The sequence below is a fragment of the Triticum dicoccoides genome, chromosome 2B, assembly GCF_002162155.2.
Source record: "Triticum dicoccoides isolate Atlit2015 ecotype Zavitan chromosome 2B, WEW_v2.0, whole genome shotgun sequence".
Taxonomy (NCBI): Eukaryota; Viridiplantae; Streptophyta; class Magnoliopsida; order Poales; family Poaceae; genus Triticum; species Triticum dicoccoides.
In genome coordinates, this window is record NC_041383.1 from 720,851,833 (window position 1) to 720,858,724 (window position 6,892).

The window sequence follows — 6,892 nt, forward strand, 5'->3', positions numbered from 1 at the left end:
ATACATGTGCATTCTATTGTAGAATCTGGAATATGCAATGTTTATGTTAGTGCATATGTTGCACATGATGTTTAAATGCCCCTTAAATCTGGTCAGTCAAGTGATGGTCTTTAAGCCTCCTTCTTTGCTTCTTTTCTTGATATGCAAGATTTGCTCACACATCTGTTCAATTGCTTGTTTGCATCAACCAGCCATACTAGGACTGTTTGCTTTGATTACTTGTTGTTCTTGACCTAACACTCTAACAGAGCTTGTCAATGATTTCAACACTAAGGGCTGCTGTAGTGGGCCTTGTCTAACTCATAGGTGACATAAAGGTTTGGCTGTACACTACAGTAGGCTCTCCAAGAGTACCTGGAGATCCAGTTCGAAGGTATGCCTAGTTTTTACATAGTGCAGACATAGTAAATGCTCATTTCATTGTGTGCAAGTGCAAGAGATGCGGCATGTTTCATTATGTGGTGTTGTTTTGTTATAATCTCATCCTTTTGTGTTCACAGACTGGAAAGTATGCATATTTATCTTCCAAGGAGACGAGTAACTAGTTTGTGTCACCTTGCAGAGGGGGTGCAATGAAGATAAGATTGAGGATTTCCAAATACAAGATGTTAGGAAGGAGCCTTGCAAGAGAAGTAGGAGCTATGATGAGCCTCTTCAACCTACTAAGGTAAGTCACTATATGCAACTCAAAAGTTCAATTCCTTGTTTGTTTCAGGCATAATTAATTTGCTCTTTTCAATTGCTTTATTTGTCCTCAGTTAATGAGATGCCCAAATAATCATGCCTAATGTTGGGTACTTGTATAACTATTAGTTGACATAATTAAAGGCCTTACCATTTAATTACTCTGCCGAAGTGTGCCTGAAGCTTTGAAGTCTATTAACCAACTATTATTGCATGAGGCTCACAATCTAGTTTATACTACGCTAATGATTGCATAGTTTTCCCTGCTGTAGTATGTTTGAATGAAACCCTCTGTTGTTCATTATGCTCCCTAAGACTTTAATTGAGATACAGAGTGGCCAACTGCTTGCTTATTCGCAACGTGCTATCTAAATTTGTAACTTGTCTGTGTTTTCGATTGGGCCCCAACATCATGCTCCTCTGGTGAACTAAGAGGGATTTCTGTATGCTGGCTGCACAGACTATCTTTCTTATAATTTTTAAAATATCACCTGCTTATGCTTCAGGACGTGTAACATTATTGTTAGTCCTGTTTTGCCATGTAGTACAAAATAGTGTCTTGCTCGCTTCATTGTTGTAACTATATTTTTGCCCTAGTCATGTGTACTTACAGAAACATTTCGGGGTGAAGTGACATCAACACAAAGATCTGCGAGCAATGCGGCATGGCCGTTACCGAAAGATTATGGATTGGAATTGAAATGTGTTGATGTTCTCGAGCATCACACTACTAGGAAAAGGCCTACTAATGGTGCATCGATTTTGCTTACTAATGGCGCACTACCGGTGCGCCATTAGTATCACGCCACTAGTATTTTTTACTAATGGCGCACCACTGATGCGCCATTAGTATCTGGTATACTAATGGCGCACCAAGCAGTGCGCCATTAGTATGTAACACCATGCGCCATTAGTATGCCTCCCGGGGGGCCATACGTAACCATGTGCTTTGTCATACTAATGGCGCACTCTATGGTGATGCGCCATTAGTATCCTTTGGCATACTAATGGCGCACCTTGAGGTGATGCGCCATTAGTATGAATATTTGGTTTTTTTACTTTTCTAATTTTTGCACAGGTTACAAAATATATTATTGGACAAAATATAGATAGCAGCACACAGCAACAACAGATTCATCGAATACAATAGAAGATTAGTCTCCAAATACAATTCATCATATTAGTCTCCGAATTCAAAAGACCGAACAAAGATAAAAAAATTACAAGTCTCAAGACCGCGAGTATCGAGTTTGTCTTCACATTACAAGTCGATATCAATCGTCTAAACTACCATCACATAGAAGAGAGCTGCGGTCATCACGATGAGCATCATCGCGATCAAACTGGTCTTCATCTGGTTCCTCCAACGCTCCCTCCTCTCTCCCGCTAGATAGCGGGCGTATCTAGATTTGGCCTCCGCCCTAGTGGTGTACCCTTTGTAACCGTTACCGCTGAAACGGTGAACCTGTCTTCGATACTCCTCCCAGTCGTCGTAGACTCCGGGAACCTTACCCTTGTACACGACATACGACGGCATCTCTATGCACAAGCCAAACAACAGACAATACATAAGCAATATGTAAGTATGCAACAAAAGGATCAGAAGAGAAAAGCAAGACATTAATAGCATGATTCATGGTCCTACTAATAAATAGCATCAATTACATCTAAGTTGAACGACTGTCCAAACCAAAGAGACATACGAATTCATTAAAGTTTAATTACAACATGAGCCAATCAATGTTTCAGAACTACACATCACTACTTTCGACTCGACTCATCGGACAGGAGCGTGGATGAAGCCATCGTCTGTCATGATGGTCATGAAATCGCGATCGTTGTCACCCTGCATTTGTAGCGTTCCATCTATCTCACTGTTGGACGGTTGATATCTGAGGAAGAACTGCCCCGAGGTATGAAGGACATATTGACGGATGATGTCCGCAAACTCCGACTGGATGCGAAAGAATTCTTGTCTGAGGTCCGCGTCCTGGATTGCCGACAAGCTCGAGGCCCAATCTTTGAGATTATCTGGTAGCAGAAGGTGATGATGATCCCTTACAATCGCCCGCATGTGATGGAGGGCGTAGTAGGCATCCTTCTGATCGCCAGGCGGCTGCTTGACGCAGCAGAACTTTGTATTGTGTGAGAAGGTGTGCTTGTCGTACTTACGAACTGCCCTGGTGAAGGTGCCTCCAGATTTGGCGTAGCCCGGGAGAACATCATCAAGAACTTTCTTGACATTTGTGTAGTCTATCTTGGAGTTACGGTTCGGGTCGAAATACGTGTCCATGGAATATTTCGGGCTTAAGAGGATGAGTGTGCAATGTGTGTCACTGCATAGAACACGGAATGTTCGAAAAAAAAGAACGATTGAAATCTAAGAAATCATATGTTACGGGGCGGTTAAGGGATGACTTACTCGGGAAAGTAAGCCACAAGGAAGTTATCCTTATCTGGGTTTGCCAGAATGACGCCTTCGAGGTGTGAACTCGCAACTTGGCGGTCCGCAGCGCTGCTCAAGTGCTTGGCACGCATGTAGAAGGGGTCGACTATCACGATGTCCGGGGTCTTGTCTCTAATGATCCGCATCTCCATACTCAGCGAAAACAGCCGAACGAAGGTGTAGTGCAGCGGATGAAGGTTAAACATAGCAAAGATGTCATCAAACCGCAGGACGATCGCACCCCCGGTGTCGCCATCCACAAATCCCTTGCCCTATGGCACCTTGGCCACGAAAACTGGGTATGCCACATCATTCTCTCTGAGACGCCGCTTCTCCAAAGAAAGAACACTGTCGTGTAGACTCCGCATAGCACCGGTTGCAGCATTGAGCATATTTGGCGGTAGCATCGCCCTACCCTCCACATGCACCCTCCTCGAAATATCCTTAGGTGAAGGTGGCCCGTCCTGAGCACGGATCGAACTCGGTGCCAGCTGGCTCACACCGGCGCCCTTGTTAGTCTTTCGTTTCCATCCCTTCTTCTTGATCTCCTGTAGTGGGACCGAGTTCTACTCACAGACCGCCATCTTGAGCGTGTTGGGGCTGATAATATTTCGCACATCAGCTATCTGAGGCTCGGTGAAGGCGGGAGCTGGAGGCGTCTCCTGAGAACTGAACGCCAGATGACGCATGTTGCAATTGGATTTCTCCACCGTACCAGCTAGATCGCGGTCATCTTGGTTGGGTTCTTGAGAAAGAGGCCCGCAGAACTCGTCAGCGTACCCATGTTCGGCAAAGTACTTATCGACTTTGGTAAATGTACCGTCGTTGTTGTCGTCATTGTCCGAATCCTGTGCCATAGGGACGTCCGGATCCTGTGCCATAGGGATGTCCGGCATAGGGATGTCCGGCAAGTCCGGTAGCGTTGCGGCGTTCTTGCCATGGCTTGGCGCTGGCACGACTGGCGGTCTTGTCTGTGGGGTGGTGTCCCCTACCCCCAAACGAATCTGGCTCTTCGGCCAAAGCAGGGCCAGTTTACGCAGGTGCTAAGGGTCATCTCATCTTCTTCGTCGGCCCCAGCAGGTCGAATTCGAGGTAACAGCTCGTTGCAGCCTGGCAGCACCCGAACCACTTCAACCCTATACACTATGGATGGCATCGGATTACCGTGGAACATGGGGTTGCCCGGTTGAATGATTCTGCCCTTGGTGACATCGACCAACTCGCCGCCCACAAAGTGCAGAAGAGTGCAAGGAACGTCGGCGGCGCCCTGCAAAAACATGTAGGGCATCAGGGATGCCCAGTCAAAGGCAAGGAGATGAAGTCATCGGCCGAGAGGCTTAGTTATCGTGATGCCGTCGAGCTCGGCTAATGTCGAGGCACCAACAACGGCGGGCGTGCAACTGACGGAGGGGCCGCTTGCTGGCGAGGTGCCGGCCGGCATACACCCGGGTGCATTAAGCTCCAATGCCCGTGTCGGCGCCGGAGACACGAATACCGCCTCCACCGGAGACACCAATGGCGCCGCCGGAGACACCAATGGCGCCGCCTGCGCGTTGTGCGAGTTGCTGGCCGTGAAGCTGGGAACCGGGGAGGCCCCTGTTGGCCGCCCGCAATCCACGTCGTCAGCCCATGAATCAACGTAGGCACCATGGCGTTGAGCTTCGTTCCCAGTTGTTGTTCCACTTGCTCTTGGACAAGCTCCGGAATCCGCGCCACTTGTGCCTTCAGTGCTTCAACCTCGCGCGACTGGCTTTCCGAGCTGGTCTTTTTCTCCTTTCGCCCACCAGCGGTATAGTATGACGACTATTTTGTGGACAAGCCTTTGCCAGCCACACGACCAGCTGACGTCGGCTTACTGAGCTTATCCTTGTTTTTCATTACGTTCAACGCCCTATTTAAAGGGGTGTCGAAAGGGGAGCTCTGAGACGACCCCGCGCTACTGCTTTCAGTGTCCTGCGGAAGGAACGTGAACCATTTAGAAATATTGGGGATTAATTAGAGTGCAACCATATGGAGCTAGTTACGCGGGGGTGTATTCCTTACCAGAACAAGCTCAAGCGCCCTGGTCTTCGGATCTGTGGTAAGCTCCTTTGTTATCGGGTCCTCCTTGTACCGGGCCCTGACAAAGTTCCTGGTCTGCTTGTCACCGCTGTATTTCTCGAAGCGGGGCGGTAGGCCTTGCTCGGCACGCTCCGCGTCCTCCTTGTCCCATATAGGCTCCACCACTCTGTAACCACCGGGACCGAGTTTGTGTTCCCCTAAGTTCAACTCCTGCATTTCTTTCCCCCACTGACTTGATTCGGAGGTTGCGCTGCTCTCGCACTTGATCTTGAACTCCTTGTAGTCATCTTCGCTGATCGAAGGATTTTTCGCCTTGATCTTCTCATAACTATCACCTTTATCAATCATTCTCTTCACCGCGCTTCTCCAAGTAGACAGGGTCGTGCTCATCCTCGTGAGGGCGGCACTATTCACTTTATCCCCTGAGAGGCGTGTGTTTTCAAATTCGGTGGGAACTTGTATCGTTCGTCCAGCTTCGTGAAGAGGAGGTTGCGCAAATTCCCTCGGTCCTTATGCCTAAGGTTCTCGGTGTTGATCGAGATGGTGCTCCGGAGAATGCACCCGAGCTGAAGCGAGTACCCCTTGACTATATGTTTGGGCTCCGTTAGATGCCCGTCTGAGTCCACTTGAGTAAATTCCTCCTTGAGGGTGCGGAGCGCATTCGGGCGTCGGTCCTTCCTTTGCTTCTTCGGTTGGCTGCCATCTATGTGTGCGCCGCCATCATCACTGGTGGCATCCTCGGCGGCACCATCAGTGGTGTCATCCCCGACGCCACTAGGGGTTGTGTAGTCAGGATCGGTGTCTTCCACAGCGTCCTCATAGCGGTGACGTTGTTCCTCCATCTCCTGGGACAGCTCCCAGAATTGCATGCCACCCGAACCGCCGGCCTCATCGTTGTAGGCCATGTTTCGCTCTAAATAGGAAAACAGTTTGGTTAAAAATTTGGTTATTGTCAAGGAACAAGATGATGGTCTCATCATTTAGGGTTTGTCGACACCGAGGCATCCTAAAAGCTAAGCTTTTATCATTTAGGGTTTGTCGACGCCGAGGCACCCTAAAAGCCTAAGCATACATCATTTAGGTTCTCATCGACACCGAGGCACCCTAAAATCCAAGGTTTCATCATTTAGGGTTTGTCGACGCCGAGGCACCCTAAATGCTAAGTTAAGTTTTCATTATATAGGGTTTATCGATGCCGAGGCACCCTAGGTTGGGCCTAATCACTTGGCACTAATCACTTGGCTCTATTGCCACCTATGTGATCCTACTTAATTAAGTACTAAGATACCCCGGCCCATGCATTAGTAGCAAGTACCCCATATGTCCGATTTTTAGCAAAGTCATGCTAAAATTCACGGAAAATTTCAGCATGACCTTTGCTGAAAATAGGACATATGGAGTACCCGAATTTGCCAGAACGGAAGTTAATCGACATTCTGGCAAACTCAAGGGCCTCTCGGGGTACCTGCAATATCATCACGACACAATGGTCAGAGACAAAACCCAGCAAACTAGCAAGATGAACACAAATTCTTTTCTGTAAAAGATGATCATCATCTTTACAAGTCTTTCTCAATGTGATCACAAGTAATTCAGAGGCATCACAAGTAATTCATAGCAAAGAAACAGCTTAATCCATGCCTCAGCTTATCAACAGTCATTACTTGTCAAATGCAGAAGAAGGAACAATTTACTTGTCAA

At 47.7% G+C, this 6,892-nt stretch overlaps 1 pseudogene; it reads right to left on the reverse strand.

Moving 5' to 3' along the window:
* Window positions 1-1,684: 1,684 nt before the first annotated feature.
* Window positions 1,685-5,008, reverse strand: LOC119368471 (annotated as a pseudogene).
* Between the last annotated feature and the right edge of the window lie 1,884 nt (window positions 5,009-6,892).